Raw genomic sequence first — 18059 nt, 5'->3', positions numbered from 1 at the left:
CGATGAACTTGACCTGGGGTGAAGCTGACCTTTGTCCTTTCTGAGGACCAGAGAAGTTTCTGATCCTCTGGGGCAAATGTTCCCTAAGGTCTGGACCTTGGGGCAACCATCGGAGAATTTGTTTCAGCCTCATATCCAAGTTGCAGTCTTTGATTTTGTGTTACCAGTGGGAAAGCCCGTATTTTGTTCCATTTGTGTATATTATACAATCGGATTAGTGGTGGCCAAGGAGAGAAGCAGATTACACGGAAACACCTCCGCTATCAGTGGAGGTGGGTTCATACTGCCCCCTCACACTCATTATTGCAGTCTTGTTTGCCACCTGGTTGGCTTGGGGGTTAAGCAAGAGTAGGGCTTCAAGTTGTTCTTGGAATGCAGGACTGAGGAAAGAAGACAAATACGCCCCTCCTCCCTTGATGATCATTGTATTCAGCTGAAATCAAACTGAAATGAATACAAAGGACGGATTACAGAAAAGAAGTCATGAAAATACAACTTGAAGAATATATAGGAGGAAAATGTTTCTTCTGCTTTGTGCAAGTCGTGGTAGTGATGGAAGAAGAGTTGGTATTAAAAGCCAGGCCTTTTCTGGTACCAGTTAGTGGTCCATTGTTCCTGTTTAACACTCCCTTTACCCGTCTCCAAACCTATTAATCGCTTCACTGGCTATGTGTGATGTGAAAGTCTCTAAGTCGTGTCCATCTCTTTGCCACCCCATGGACTATACAGTCCGTGGAATTCTCCAGGCCAAAATACTGGAGTGGGTAGCCTTTCCCTTCTCCAGGAGATCCCAACCCAGGGATCAGACCAAGGTCTCCTGCATTGCAGGCAGACTAGCTGAGCCATGAGGGAAGCCCTCACTGGATCAGTTCAGTTCAGTCCCTTGGTTGTGTCCGACTCTTTGTGACCCCATGGACTGCAGCACGCCAGGCCTCCCTGTCCATCACCAACTCCCAGAGTTCACTCAAACTCACGTCCATCGAGTCAATGATGCCATCCATCCATCTCATCCTCTGTTGTCCCTTTCTCCTCTTGCCCCTAGTCCCTCTCAGCATCAGGGTCTTTTCAAATGAGTCAGCTCTTCGCATCAGGTGGCCATAGTATTGGAGTTTCAGCTTCAGCATCCTTTAGGATGGACTGGTTGGATATCCTTGCAGTCCAAGGGATTCTCAAGAGTCTTCTTGAACACCACAGTTCAAAAGCATCAATTCTTTGGTGCTCAGCTTTCTTTATGGTCTAACTCTCACATCCATACATGACCACTGGAAAAACCATAGCTTTGACTAGATGGACCTTTGTTAGCAAAGTAATGTCTGTGCTTTTTAATATGCTATCTAGGTTGGTCATAACTTTTCTTCCAAGGAGCATAGAAGGCAAAAAAACAAGAAGGATCCACAACAACGGCCCCAATAATAATTATATTCATTTATATAGAACTTTCTGTCGTTCATTCACTTATCCCTAAAACATGTACTGAGCGTCTATTATGTGGCGGGCACTGTTTCCCCACCCTCATGGAGGTGACATTGATTTGAGAGTTGACAGAGGGCTACAGCAGGTGATATCAGTGCCTTTCCTCTACTCCTTAGACTTTAATGAGTTCAGGAAGCTTGTCCATTTGTCTTATCTCCCTCTCTGTGCCTGGGGTCTCTTCCCAGAACATTGAAAGTGAAAGTATTAGTCACTCAATCGTGTCCAGCTCTTTAGGACCCTGTGGACTGTAGTCTGCCAGGCTCCTCCATGGAACTTCCCAGGCAAGAGACTGCAGCGGTTGCCATTCCCCTCTCCAGGGGATCTTCCTGACCCAGGAATTGAACCCAGGTCTCCCGCATTGCAGCAGATTCTTTACCGACTGAGCCCCAGGAGGTTCCCAGAGCCTTGGGCATCCGCCGTGCTGCAGCACCACCAGTGCGCGTCCAAAGTGCTGGGAAAACAGTGCCCACCAAGGACTCCTGGGAGTTGGTCTTTAAGCCCTTCAGTTTTCACTCTCTCGGGGTGAGCTCATTCTGGGCTGTGTGTCATCTCCCATTTCCCCAGCTTCCCTCTGGAATAAACTTCTGTCAGCTACTGTGGTCATTGCCTAGTAACACACACACATGAGTTGTTTTCCTTTCCCTCCATGCCTTCCTCACTACCTTATTCGTGTTTCCAGCAGCCCCCAAATAAACTACTCACACTTGGGTCCCTGCCTCAGGGCCTGCTTTTGGAAGAAACCAGTTAGAACAGTCACTTTTCACATACACGGTCAACTCTGGTCTTCTAGAAATCCTATGATGTTATGTACATCATGGTATCTGCCCTTCAGACCTTTTTGGAAAGAAAGAAAGAAAAACAAACAAATGAAGACACTAACATCGTCTGCTGACGGGTTTTGCCCAGGCGGCCGTGGTTTATATCAGGTCTTTCCAGTCCTGATCAGCACACAGCCAATCCCAGACCAGCCCCTTGGCAAGCAGGGACCGGCTAAGCTGTGAGACCTCCTCTCCCCTGGGGCATTTGAACTGGGAAATGGGGAGAGAACCAGGCAGAGATCAGGTACTTGGATCTGAAGCAAGAAAGATGCCACGACATTACCCTGGACCAGAAATGGCCAGGAGAGGCTGAAATGATGAGAAAGGAGAATCTGCAAGGTAGAAAAGACACACAGAGGTGACAAAGCCAGGGGTCGTATGAGCAGCCCATGAGTGCAGAAGGAAACAGACACAAAGGGGAGAGGGATCAAGGTGAATGTAGAAAGAGGAAAGAAAAATCAAGGGCAATGTTGAGGAGGGGATCAGGACCTGCCACGTCTTCCACTGAGGTCCTCAAGGACAGTTCTTACAAGGTCTGATCAAAGCAGGATTCCTTGACCATTTCTTTTCTGCTGAATTAAGAAAAATCTGCTTCATCAGGCAGAGAAGAAGAAATACCCTATGACATTCCTTATAGGTGGAATCTGAAGAGAAATAATACAAATCAACTTACAAAACAGAAGCAGACTCACAGGCTTAGAAAACAAACTTATGGTCACCAGGGGGAAGGATGGGGATAGAGGATAGTTAGGGAGCTGGGATGGACATGCACACTCTGCTATATTTAAAATGGATAACCGACAAGGACCTATTGTACAGCATATGGGACTCTGCTCAGTGTTATGTGGCAGCCTGGATGGGAGGGGAGTTTGGAGGAGAATGGATACATGTATATGTAGGGCTGAGACCTTTTGCTGTTTATCTGACACTTTCACAACATTGTTAATTGGATATACCCTAATATGAAATAAAAAAGTTTAAGAAAAAAATACATAAATAAGGCAAAAAAAAATCTACATCAGAAGATAGTTGTCAAGTTTTGCTCTTAATAGTATGGAACTAGGTATGATCTTGCTATTTAGGTTTGAATTTGGAACACAAAGGATTCCAGATTCTCATTGGAGCTGCTCATTTATTTCAAGGAAGGCAAGTGGATTTCTTGTCAAGGGTGTAGTCTTGTCCATGGATGGTGGCCTCCTGGAGATTTTGCCAAGCAGAATTCTGGACACAGTGGGAAGGAACACTGTGATCGCTTAGCAATGTTTGCTGTGAGTTCAGAGAAAGGACGGCAATCACTTGTTTTCTGCTTCGGATGTACTATGGAAACAGACTTACAGGGTTTAGGGGGCTTGTCTCAAAGTCATGCAAAGCTGGTTATTGGAATTGCCAGTACTGAGGGAGTCCGAGCATGGGTTGGAAAAGCATTTCCAGATATAGAGCATTTTAGAAGGGAGTGGGTTTATTAAGAAGAAAAAGCAGAGATAATGTGAGCACTGCAACACAGCAGGCTGACCTCCCAACAGACCAGAGAGAGTTGACAGTTCTTGTGGTAACCTACTAGCCAATTTTTATAGCCTCAAGACAAAGTAAATTCCTGGATGCTCGGCATTAGGTGATTGGTTGAGACACTATAGTGTATTTACTGAGTGGGTATCTTTGCTTAATTGGGAGACAGGAAACTTGTTAGTAATGATCAAGGGGCTTTTAGTAACAATTACAAAGGGGCTCAGCCAGCTTTGAAGGTGACCTGGGTTCTGGGCTCCACTTCGGAGGCCTTGGTGTGAGGTCTCAGATCTGTGACCCTGGGACTCAGGACTAAACAGTCGGGACTAGGTCTTCTGTCTTCTGACTTTCCATCCAGCATTTCTTATGTCTTTCTGAATCAGTTAAATCTGACTTTGATGCTGTTTCAGGAATCTAAGAATCCCTTCTCATAAGAAAAGCTGCTTTTTATTATAGGAGAAATTAATGCGTAGCCCTTCTGAAAGTCACTTGGATTCATGTCATGCCTTTGCAGGAGAATTCTAGTGGGGTAGAGTTGCCAGATTTAGCACATAAGAATACAGGCCACCCCGTTGAATGTTTGGTTTATTCTTAAACAGTTATTTGTTGCACTAGATGAAACTCAAATTCGATCGAACATCCTGAATTTAATCTGAATTTTGTGCCTAGGAGGAGTCAAGTGGATAAGGACTTCTTGGGCATGTATTTAACTTTATATATTGATGTATATCAGAGAAGGCAATGGCAACCGACTCCAGTACTCTTGCCTGGAGAATCCCATGGACGGAGGAGCCTGGTAGGCTGCGGTCCATGGGGTCGCTAAAAGTTGGACACGACCGAGCGACTTCACTTTCACTTTTCACTTTCATGCATTGGAGAAGGAAGTGGCAACCCACTCCAGTATTCTTGCTTGGAGAATCCCAGGGACAGAGAAGCCTGTTGGGCTGCCGTCTGTGGGGCCACACAGAGTTGGACATGACTGAAGCGAATTAGCAGCAGCAGTAGCAGCAGCACTGACGTATACATATTCTGGTTTGGGGTTTCCTATGTGGCTTAGTGATAAAGAATCCACCTGCCAATGCAGGTTCGATCCCTGGGTCCGAAAGATCCCCTGGGGAAGGAAATGGCAACCCATTCCAGTGTTCTTGCCTGGAAAATCCCATGGACAGAGGAGCCTGGAGGTCTACAGTCTATGGGGTCACAAAAGAGTAAAACATGACTGAGCGATTAAACAACATATGTATCCGGGGTTCTGACCATCTCATCTACCAACCATCAGATTATTATTTGCCAATAATCTGACCACGGGAACACTTCAGGCACCTGTACTTTAATTTTCGTTCTCAATACAGTTGCTCCTCAGTATAGCGAGGGGTTGTTTCCAGATGCCCTGTGGATGCCCAAATCCCTGGGTGCTTGAGCCCCTTCCAATCAGCCTGCAGTATCAGCTGAAGTGGAATGGGCATACCAAGGCCCGATTGCACAGTTAAACCTGGGGGTTTTCTGCAGAAAATCCTTGAAACACCATCATTGTTTCAAAGTAATTTCAGTAACAATAGGGATGCACTGCTGTGCTAAGAATGTTGTCTGAAGCTGTGGCAGGGAGAGACTATAGAGACAGATTTTTCCCGTTGTTTATTTCAGCAGGGGCAGTCTCTCACAAGCAATCTTGTAAAAGATAGTGCTGTAATTTAAGAGGATGGCTGCAACATTTTAGGATTTATGATTTTTCTGCATTCAGTGATTTCAGATTATTTCTTGGAATTCTGACCAGATTGAGCAAGGCTTGAGTTCCATAAATCCTGCCACCTCCGTGATGGTCCTGGAGCCAAGCCATGATCCAGTCTTCTTCATATGGCTGCTCATAAACGCCTTTGCCAGCCAGGAAACACTTTGGTTCTAAATGACTTCATACTGTGGGTAACCCTTTGGATTTATAGTTCCTGACTAATAAAACACAATAAAATGATGTCAATTCAAGACTCATTTCCTTCCCTGTTTAAGCTAGGGTGGGATAATTTAAAATATATATAAACTAGGATTGTTTTGATTTATTTTTGCTTTAAAGAAATCTCTGGATTGGACAAGCAGTTGTGTCACCAGAAAATTTCAAAGATGGTGTTCATGCATACTTCAGCCTATAGTGTCAAGATTTTTTTTCCTTAGACTTTTTTCTCTGCAATCCTTTGGAAGTGTAATCATGTGTGAAGACACTGACAATCTAAGAACTTATATAAAAATTTTATGCAAAATATATTATAAAAATTGAAGTTCAAGATCAAAAGGGTAGAAATAAAAAAAAAACTCTGTTAGTAACTACTTTTGATGCAGACTCTTTCTATGCACATGCAAACAGACGTTAAAAATGGGATAATCACTGAGAAGAGCTTAAAAATGGGATGACCACTGAAAAGATTCTCTAGTAACCTACTTTGTTCTGTTAATATTTCTTGAACATCTTACGGTGCTGAGGCATTTCCATCCTCATAACTTTTAATGACACTGTATATATTCTACTGGATGAGTGTATCACAGCTCATTTAACCACGGTTCTATCATCAGACACTTAGGCTGTTTCCCAATTTCCCATATTATAAACCTTGGTGCAGGTTCTTTCTTGTAATTAAATCTTTGTACACACGATCAATTATTTTCTTGGAATATGTGCTTCGAAGTTGGAGACTCTGTGAGTTTTTTGTCCTAGACAAAACAGAAAGGAAATATGTTGGCTAAGGTGAGAGGGAATGGGGATGAGGGCATCCTTTCTGGCTGCTTCTTGCGTGCTTTCAAGACAGGATACAGTTCAGCTGGGGGTTCTCAGAAGGGAGCCAGTTTCTTACCTGAAATGGTAACCAGCCACGTGGGTATGTCTGTGAATAAAAAGATCATTTGGAAGATGGCTGTTGGCAAACAGATTGTGGGGACAGAGTAGACTCTGTCACTGAGAACATACTGTACAGAAGTTCTCAGCTGGGACGATTTTGACCCCAGGGATGTTTGGCAGTGTCTGGAGATATTGCTGATTTTTCGCTACTGAAGGGGAGCTGGGTGCTCCTACGACCCCAGGGTAGAGGCCAGGAATGCTGCTACATGTCCTAGGGTGCTCAAGACAGACCACACAGAGAAGATGCTCTGTCTTCAAACGTCAGTGTTGCTGATGTAGCAAAGAAAGCAGAGACGTGTCCGCGTCAATGTGTCTTTTGGAAACCATGGCACAGAATTTAAGCAATCCTCATGGCAAATTTCTTTTTTTCTTTTTTAAATTTTCTTCTCCAAAAAACTCTGGTTACCCGACATACTCAGTACATCTTACACTTGATCTTGTTCCCACATTGAGGGACGCATGAAGCCCATGAAAAGTGTGGTCCTGCATGCTCCTGGCTCTGTGTGTGTGTGTGTGTGTGTGCACACGTATATGTGTGCGAGTGTATGTGATCACGTACGTACAGTAGAGACTGCCTGGTGAAGAAAGCCAAGAGGCATTGAGGCTGCCTGGTTTTTCTAAGCCTGTGATATAATGATGATAATGGTGAAAGATTGCCCAGGTTCTCCTTGGCAGAACTAAACCAGACCCATGGACCCGGCACCAGTCTCTTAGGGCCAGTCTTTGTCCTGGGTGCAGAGCAAGGGTGGTGGGTGCAGTTTTCGCTAAGCAAAATTTACATGGTCTAGCCAGAATGAATATTTTGGTCATGCTTGAGCACGTCCTGATAGTGACAGGCTTAGTTACCCGTTGAAGTAGGAAGTATATTAACCAGCATGAAAGGAAGACAGTTGAGGAATGGGGCTTTTCGCTCATAGCACAATGATCTGTCTATAAAACAGGGTCTCTGTGAAGTGGTCTTGAGAGGCAGGGAGTAAGCTGTGTGTGCTCATAACAGAGCAGGGGTGAAGCAGGCAGGAATTCCAACCCCATGTATATTAAGGCTTGACTGTGTCTTCTTGTTCAGTGGCTCTCAGAATTGCTTTTCTCATCTCTAACAGGGTAAGAGGAACACTTAACTCCTGATGAGCTGGAACTCTGGTAGAAACTTGAACCCTTGAATGTGCAATCAGCTACCTGTGGCTTTTGCAAGTTTAGGAGAAGGATTTACGGAGGGGACACTTCTTCAAAATCTGTTAATCATGGCCAGGTCTTGGCCCCAGACTCTAGTGTAATCTTCTTGTAATTGGACCGGAACCACTCTGAGGCGCGAGGGCTCCTTATGCTTGAACTGTTGACAGCCCTAAGCAGCTCCAGGAGGCGTTCCTTCTGCTCTTCTCAAGATGGGGCAACAGAGCTATTGCACCCCCTCCATGGAGCTTTGAAGAGAAACTAGAGAAGGAAGGGATTAAGGAGAGGGGCCCTGGTGGTCCAGTGGTTAAGACTCTGCACTTCTACTGCAGGGGCATGGGATCAATCTCTGATTAGTGAACTAAGATCGTGCATAACATGTTGTTGTTGTTATTTAGTCTCTGAGTCGTGTCCAACTCTGCAACCCCATGGACTGTAGCCCGCCAGGCTCCTCTGTCCATGGGGTTTCCCAGGCAAGAATACTGGAGCGGGCTGTCATTTCCTTCTCCAGGGGATCTTTCTGACCCAAGGATTGAACCATGGCTCTTGTATTGCCAGGCGGATTCTTTACCATGGAGCCATCAGGGAAGACTTACTTGTCATGTAGTGAGGCAAAAAAACACACAAAATAAACAAACCAAAAAAAAGAACCAACCAACCAACCAACCAACCAACAAACAAACAAACAAAACAAGCAACCCCTTACAACAGAAAACCAAAAAAAAAAAAGAGGAGTCCTGCGCTGTTTAATTTCCACTTGCTCCCACCCCGATTCTTGACTCCTCTTCACTTGTCTATCCTTCCTAGCACAGTTCTTTTCCCGGGAAGCCCCTCTCTGCACACAGCATTGCCCAGCCTCCCTTTCTTCCTGAAGCTGTTGGGTTTGTCTGGGGAAGGAGAGAGAGAGGATACTGGAGGGTGGAGGAGAGCAGGGTCAGAGTTTCCCACCTTGGCTCGCTCCCCACTTCTGCTTGTTCCTAGTCATGGCCAGGTGCTACCCCAGGCGTGCTTCCTGGAGGAAGGTCTTCGCGTCTCCCACTCTCGACTGCGTTCAGTGTCCACTGTCACACCCCTCCCCTCCAGGCCTGGGGCAGTGATGGCTCCTGCCCTGGAGAGTGCTTGGACCTTAACACTTCTGCTTGCTTCTTTTCACCTTGCCTGCCCTTCTGAATCCAGTTGTTCCACTGACCTTTCTATAGTGAAATCCTTTTTAGTGTGTCCTGTTTGGATGCTGAGTGGCACATTCGAAGGAGAGAAGAACCCATAGAGACTGTGGTAGGTGGCCTCAACTTTGATCTCATCCCGTGTCATTCTTAAGCAACATCCCAGCATTGAGGGGCCTGATGTGTCCATCCTATGCTGCTCCTTCGAGGGGGAGATGGAAGTGGGAGAGGCACTGCTTTTCCTGAAAAGGAAATAAGGTGCAAAGCTAAAAGGACCCAGGATGGTACTGGTTACAAAGACAGAGAGCAAATGGCGGCTGCTGGTGCCTTTAGGAATCAACTGATGATCTCTCAAGAAGCAAGAAGGAAAACAGGACGATAGTGATGCAGCCAGACTGATGAACTAGGATAGCATTTCAGTGCCCAATAGCAGTGCTATTATTATGTTGGCCAAGGAAGGCATTGGGTTTACTGGCTCTTCTTTGATTCTACAAAGAGACTAATCTCCAAGGATGCTTTGCTCCTTCTTGTTTATAATTATCAAAGATAATTGCGTAGATTTTTGTACATATTAGGATATTGATATAAAAAATCAGAAGATTTTAGGGGAAGAAGAAGATTTCAATTGAGCACAATCCATTCTTTCATTAAAAGTTGACTGGGAGCTAGCATTAAGACAGCCTGTAGTGAGTGATCATCTCAGATGCCAGGTTTGTAGAGTGCACAATATTGAGCAAGTCTGACAAAATACTGGTGTTCCTTGGTGGCTCAGAGTAAAGAATCCACCTGCAATGCCAGAGACCCAGCTTTGATCCCTGGATCAGAAAGATCCCCTCGAGAAAGGAATGGCTACCCACTCCAGTATTTTTGCCTGGAGAATTCCATGGACAGAGGAGCAAAATTAGATTATCTCAGAGAAAAGCCATTTTGGCAATGGATTGATTTTGTATAATGCAGACAAAATAAATATGGTTTTGATTTTATATGAAATCAGCCTACAGAGGTCACCTGTTGCTTTTGACTGACCATCAATAAGCTCTCTTTCCCTAGACCTGGTGCCTTTATCTTCCGTATGACTTAGGTGGGGCTGATTCTGTCCTTTGCTCTAGGAATGGACATGTGACATGGCCTAGCCAATGGGAACGCCACCTTCCCTTAGCCAATCATTGATTAAGGAGCGTACTCATGACTTAAGCAGGACCAATCAGAACTAAAAGACTGTCATCCTTAGATCTTTTGCTAGGAATATGGAGAAAAGAGAAAAAGAAAATGTATATATTTTTTCTGTTGAGACTGCAAAATGCAAACCTGGAGCTGTTGGTGGTTGTCTTTGTCACAAAGGCAGGTGTCTGCCTGAAAGTGAAATCTACACTGGGGAGAACCCATCTGTGAGATGGGGAGAGATGAAATCCTGGTGACAATGAATGAGAACCCAGAGATGGCTAGAGAATTTAATGCTACTTCATTGAGTTCCCCATTCCTGAGCCCTTTTGAACTGGATTCTATCCATTGTAATCGTAAGAGTCTTGGTTAATGCACAGGATGGTCACAGGGCTTTTCTGGGGTACTATTTCGCTCTTCACCTCCAAGAATTTGGGATAAATTGGGGAACTGGGATTGACATATATACACCATTATTTATAAAATAGATAATTAATGAGAACTCACTGTATAACAGAGGGAAAAAAAGAAAGTACAACCTGTTTGTAGGGCGTATATTGTTAATCTTGAAATGCATTCCAATATATAGCAGGTGCAGAAAATAGTGTTTGACTTCACATATATGAGGTATAAGGCTCCCTGGTAGCTCAGCTGGTAAAGAATCCACCTGCAATGCAGGACACCCTGGTTTCATTCCTGGGTGAGGATGATCCTCTGGAGAAGGGATCTACCCACTGCAGTATTCTTGGGCTTCCCTGGTGGCTCAGCTGGTAAAGAATCTGCATACAATGCAAGAGACCTGGGTTCAACCCCTGAGTTGGGAAGATCCTATGGAAAAGGGAACAGCTACCCACTCCAGTATTCTGGCCTGGAGAATTCCATGGACTGTATAGTCCTTGGGGTCATAAAGAGTTGGACACCACTGAGAGACTTTCACTTTCACATATGAGGTATCTTGAATAGTCAGATTTGTAGAGTTTGAAGGCACATTGGTAGATGTCAGGGGTATGGAAGGTGGGGTAGGGAGATGGAACAGGGACTTAGTGCTTATTGGGGACAAAGTTTCAGTTTAGGAAGGTGAAAAATTCAGGAGATGGATGATGGTGAGAGTTGCACAAAAATGTGAATGTACTTGGTGCCATCAAATCATACAGTTAAATGTGATTAAGATAGTACTTCTTATATATGTGACTTTTATCACAATAAGAATCATTAAAAAAAGAAATTAAACATACATTTTATATCACATGGTATAATCTATTTATTGAGATAAAAATGTGAATTGTTTACTGGTTAATACATGATAAATGACTAATTTTTAAATATTCAGGAAAAAGTAGGCAGAGGCTAGATCTCAAAGAGTCTAATGCTTAACTAAAGGCTGTTTGCAATAATATTAGGAAGGATAAGATCTTTTACAAGTGACTGAATACCCTCCTCAAAAAGACTTAAGTGAAATGGCATTTAATGGCAGCCATAACTGAAAAGTCCAAAGGAAGAGCTGGATATTATAGACATGTCTAGATCAAGATCCAATTGATCTTAAATTTCTCTCTTTATCTCTGTGTTCTGACACCATCTGTGCATGTTTCCATTCTCATGTGGTTTATGTTTTATGATTGTAATACGGTTGTTAGAGTCTCACAGGGTCAAGTCCAATGGGAAAGAAAGAGAGTCTCTTTTATACACATACCAGCAAAGTCTCACAGTTCTGTTTAAGGTACCTGAATGAATTATTTTGGTGAGCAGAATGCTATGCTTTGATAGATCAGGCCTGAGATTAACAAGCTGCAAGAGTCAATTCTACCTAGAAGCTCAAAGATGTAGCATGTGAACGAAGGTGGTCTGTTAGGAAGACACGAGATATGAATACCAGAAAAATGATATGCATGTTAGGTAGTAAATAAATAAATTCAAATTGTTGTTCAATCACTAAGTTGTGTCCAACTGTTTGACACCATGAACTACAGCATGCCAGGCTTCCCTGTCCTTCACTATCTCCTGAAGATTTCTCAAACTCATGTTCATTGAGTTGGTGATGCTGTCTAACCATCTCATCCTCTGCTGTCCCCTTCTCTTCCTGCCCTCAATCTTTCCCAGCATCAGGTTTTTTTCCAGGCTCTTCACATCAGGTGACCAAAGTAATGGAGCTTCAGCTTTAGTATCAGTCCTTCCAGTGAAGATTCAGGGTTGCTTTTCATTAGAATTGATTGGTTTGATCTCCTTGCTGTCCAAGGGGCTCTCAAGAGCCTTCTCCAGAATCCAGTTTGAAAGCATCAATTCTTTGGTGCTCAGCCTTCTTTATGGTTGAACTCTCACATCCATACATGACTACTGGGAAAACCATAGCTTTGACTACACGGTTCTTTGTTGGCAAAGTGATGCCTCTGCTTTTTAATACGATGTCTAGGTATGACCTAAATAAAATCCCTTATGATTATACAGTGGAAGTGAGAAATAGATTTAAGGGACTAGATCTGATAGATAGAGAGCCTGAAGAACTATGGAATGAGGTTCGTGACATTGTACAGGAGACAGGGATCAAGACCATCCCCATGGAAAAGAAATGCAAAAAAGCAAAATGGCTGTCTGGGGAGGCCTTACAAATAGCTGTGAAAAGAAGAGAAGCAAAAAGCAAAGGAAAAAAGGAAAGATATAGGCATTTGAATGCAGAGTTCCAGAGAATAGCAAGAAGAGATAAGAAAACCTTCTTCAGCAATCAGTGAAAAGAAATAGAGGAAAACAACAGAATGGCAAAGACTAGAGATCTCTTCAAGCAAATTAGAGATACCAAGGGAATATTTCATGCAAAGATGGGCACATTAAAGGACAGAAATGGTATGGACCTAACAGAAGCAGAAGATATTAAGAAGAGGTGGCAAGGATACACAGAAGAACTGTACAAAAAAGATCTTCATGACCCAGATAATCACGATGGTGTGATCACTAATCTAGAGCCAGACATCCTGGAATGTGAAGTCAAGTGGGCCTTAGAAAGCATCACTATGAACAAAGCTAGTGGAGGTGATGGAATTCCAGTTGAGCTGTTTCAAATCCTGAAAGATGATGCTGTGAAAGTGCTGCACTCAATATGCCAGCAAATTTGGAAAACCCAGCAGTGGCCACAGGACTGGAAAAGGTCAGTTTTCATTCCAATCCCAAAGAAAGGCAATGCCAAAGAATGCTCAAACTACCGCACAATTGCACTCATCTCACATGCTAGTAAAGTAACGCTCAAAATTCTCCAGGCCAGGCTTCAGCAATACGTGAACCGTGAACTTCCTGATGTTCAAGCTGGTTTTAGAAAAGGCAGAGGAACCAGAGTAAAAATGCCAACATTCGCTGGATCATGGAAAAAGCAAGAGAGTTCCAGAAAAACATCTATTTCTGTTTTATTGACTATGCCAAAGCCTTTGACTGTGTGGATCACAATAAACTGTGGAAAATTCTGCAAGAGATGGGAATACCAGACCACCTGACCTACCTCTTGAGAAATCTGTATGCAAGTCAGGAAGCAGAAGTTAGAACTGGACATGGAGCAACAGACTGGTTCCAAATAGGAAAAGGAGTACATCAAGGCTGTATATTGTCACCCTGCTTATTTAACTTCTATGCAGAGTACATCATGAGAAATGCTGGACTGGAAGAAACACAAGCTGGAATCAAGATTGCCGGGAGAAATATCAATAACCTCAGATATGCAGATAACACCACTCTTATGGCAGAAAGGGAAGAGGAACTAAAAAGCCTCTTGATGAAAGTGAAAGTGGAGAGTGAAAAAGTTGGCTTAAAGCTCAACATTCAGAAAACGAAGATCATGGCATCCGGTCCCATCACTTCATGGGAAATAGATGGGGAAACAGTGGAAACAGCATCAGACTTTATTTTGGGGGGCTTCAAAGTCACTGTAGATGGTGATTGCAGCCATGAAATTAAAAGACACTTACTCCTTGGAAGGAAAGTTATGACCAACCTAGACAGTATATTCAAAAGCAGAGACATTATTTTGCCAACAATGGTCCATCTGGTCAAGGCTATGGTTTTTCCAGTGGTCATGTATGGATGTGAGAGTTGGACTGTGAAGAAAGCTGAGCGCTGAAGAATGGATGCTTTTGAACTGTGGTGTTGGATAAGGCTCTTGAGAGTCCCTTGGACTGCAAGGAGATCCAACCAGTCCATTCTGAAGGAGATCGGCCCTGGCTGTTCTTTGGAAGGACTGATGCTAAAGCTGAAACTCCAGTACTTTGGCCACCTCATGCGAAGACTTGACTCATTGGAAAAGACTCTGATGCTGGGAGGGATTGAGGGCAGGAGGAGAAGGCGACGACCGAGTATGAGATGGCTGGATGGCATCACGGACTCGATGGATGGGAGTCTGAGTGAACTCCGGGAGTTGGTGATGGACAGGGAGGCCTGACGTGCTGCAATTCATGGGGTCGCAAAGAGTTGGACACGACTGAGCGACTGAACTGAACTGAACTAGGTTTCAAGAAACAGTTTATTTTGTAGAGATTGAAGCGCCACTGATGGCTTTCAGGCTGTGGAGTGACCTGACCATGTATGTAATATAGAAGGACAGATCAAGCTTAATATGGAGAATGGATTGGAGGATTGTGGCCAGGGGCCAAGATTCAACTAAAAGTTTTATTTTTACTAGTTCAGAGGAGATGGTAAATGTACAAATGAAACCTTGACACTGGCAATGGAAAGCTACAATGATTCAGAAATGAACTCTTCAGTGCTAGAACCATAAACACTCATGGTGAATGAAATTCACCAAGGAAGGGAAAGAAGACATCCAGGATGTCCCTTAGGTTTTTGCTTTGGTGACAGGCTGAGTAGTGATGTCATCTATTGATAGCAGAACTACAGAAGGAGAGAGAAAGGAAGGTATATAGTAACAATAGCGTTAATCACTCGGTTGTGTCTGACACTTTGCGATCCCAGGGACTGTAGCCTGCCAGTCTCCTTTGTCCATAGAATTCTCCAGGCTTGAATACTGGAGAATCTCTTCTCCAAAGCAACAATAACTAATATTTAAAAAGCATTTTGAATACAAAACATCCATGATCTTTTTCATTGGGTGGCTGAGAAAAACTGTATTTAAAAATCATGGAATCTTTTTTATTTTTTTCCATTACAAACATCATTCGCAATGATGAATGACCTGGCAATGCTCTTCTGTATACCCCTATACAAGGAAACACATGTGTTCTGTAAATGTACAACATAGGTACATGCATGTTCACGCAGACACAGTTTTATATTAATCTCACCCTTTCATTTGTATTTGTTTTGCCCTTTTGTTCTCATCCTCTTTTGCCTCGTGTGTCCTTTCTGTATTTTATCAATCTTTCCAAGTGGCTTTAAATCCTCATGGAATGAGACAGTACATTGTCAACCAACATTTCTTGATACATGTTCATTACAAGTCAGCTCTTACGAAGAATGACTGGAATGGGACTTGGAGTTTTTTAAACCAAAATTGTTCTTCTTTCTCTACACAAATATCAGTAAAAGTGAATAAATTGTATCTGTCATTTTTTTAAGGAGTAAAAGACACCTGCTTTTGCTTAAAAATTTATCCTTTTAAAACCAAAATAACCTTTCCTTTCCCACTTTAGCTCTCTGATCCCTATCACAATCCTGCCAGATATTTCAAAATAAAATTCATTCCTTGGCCTAGAACCAAGACTCCAGCTAAAGAAACTTCAGTTTAAAAAGCTACTCAAAATAAGCGTTGCAAGAAACATGTAAGAGATAAGTAAATAAAACGGAGTCCAAAAAATGAATGCATTAAAAGATCATGATGAGAAGAAAGTATAAATTACATAATACTCTTCTGGGTCATGACTGTCTTCCATGACTTCTCCATCTTCAGTTTCTTCAGCAAATCACACAGTCTTCAAAGGGCCTGTATTTTGTTCTTCCCCAGATAAACTTTTCCTATTGGCTAGTTGTTGTTTTTTTTTCCTTAAAAAAAAAAAAAAAACAACTTTGCAGCTTGGAATTCTAGGTTCAGCTGCTGTTTAGAGGCAGATGACTATCTCAAAAAAAAAAAAAAAAAAGATGTCCTTTTCATTATAGGGGACTGGAATGCAAAAGTAGGAAGTCAAGAAACACCTGGGGTAACAGGCAAATTTGGCCTTGGAATACGGAACAAAGCAGGGCAAAGCTAATAGAGTATTGCCAAGAGAATGCACTGGTCATAGCAAAAACCCTCTTCCAACAACACAAGAGAAGACTCTACACATGGACATCACCAGATGGTCAACACCAAAATCAGATTGATTATGTTCTTTGCAGCCAAAGATGGAGAAGCTCTATACAGTCAGCAAGAACAAGACTGGGAGTTGACTGTGGCTCAGATCATGAACTCCTTATTCCCAAATTCAGACTTAAATTGAAGAAAGTAGGGAAAACCACTAGACCATTCAGGTATGACCTAAATCAAATCCCTTATGATTATACAGTGGGAGTGAGAAATAGATTTAAGGGACTAGATCTGATAGCTAGGGAGCCTGATGAACTATGGACGGAGGTTCATGACATTGTACAGGAGACAGGGATCAAGACCATCCCCATGGAAAAGAAATACAAAAAAGCAAAATGGCTGTCTGGGGAGGCCTTACAAATAGCTGTGAAAAGAAGAGAAGCAAAAAGCAAAGGAAAAAAGGAAAGATATAGGCATCTGAATGCAGAGTTCCAGAGAATAGCAAGAAGAGATAAGAAAGCCTTCTTCAGTGATCAATGCAAAGAAATAGAGGAAAACAACAGAATGGCAAAGACTAGAGATCTCTTCAAGCAAATTAGAGATACCAAGGGAATATTTCATGCAAAGATGGGCACATTAAAGGACAGAAATGGTATGGACCTAACAGAAGCAGAAGATATTAAGAAGAGGTGGCAAGAATACACAGAAGAACTGTACAAAAAAGATCTTCATGACCCAGATAATCACGATGGTGTGATCACTAATCTAGAGCCAGACATCCTGGAATGTGAAGTCAAGTGGGCCTTAGAAAGCATCACTATGAACAAAGCTAGTGGAGGTAATGGAATTCCAGTTGAGCTGTTTCAAATCCTGAAAGATGATGCTGTGAAAGTGCTGCACTCAATATGCCAGCAAATTTGGAAAACCCAGCAGTGGCCACAGGACTGGAAAAAGGTCAGTTTTCATTCCAATCCCCAAGAAAGGCAATGCCAAAGAATGCTCAAACTACCGCACAATTGCACTCATCTCACACACTGGTAAAATAATGCTTAAAATTCTCCAAGCCAGGTTTCAGCAACATGTGAACCGTGAACTTCCAGATGTTCAAGCTGGTTTTAGAAAGGGCAGCAGAACCAGAGTTCAAATTGCCAACATTCACTGGATCATGGAAAAAGCAAGAGAGTTCCAGAAAAACATCTATTTCTGCTTTATCGACTATGCCAAAGCCTTTGACTGTGTGGATCATAACAAACTGTGGAAAATTCTGCAAGAGATGGGAATACCTGACCACCTGACCTGCTTCTTGAGAAATCTGTATGCAGGTCAGGAAGCAGAAGTTAGAACTGGACATGGAACAACATACTGGTTCCAAATAGGAAAAGGAGTACATCAAGGCTATATATTGTCACCCTGCTTATTTAACTTCTATGCAGAGTACATCATGAGAAACACTGGACTGAAGAAGCACAGCTGGAATCAAGATTGCCGGGAGAAATATCAATAACCTCAGATATGCAGATAACACCATTCTTATGGCAGAAAGTGAAGAGGAACTAAAAAGCCTCTTGATGAAAGTGAAAGAGGAGAGTGAAAAAGTTGGCTTAAAGCTCAACATTCAGAAAACGAAGATCATGGCATCCGGTCCCATCACTTCATGGGAAATAGATGGGCAA

The sequence above is a fragment of the Capra hircus genome, chromosome 6 (genome assembly GCF_001704415.2).
Source record: "Capra hircus breed San Clemente chromosome 6, ASM170441v1, whole genome shotgun sequence".
NCBI classification, from domain to species: Eukaryota; Metazoa; Chordata; class Mammalia; order Artiodactyla; family Bovidae; genus Capra; species Capra hircus.
This window is presented reverse-complemented; position numbering follows the sequence as displayed.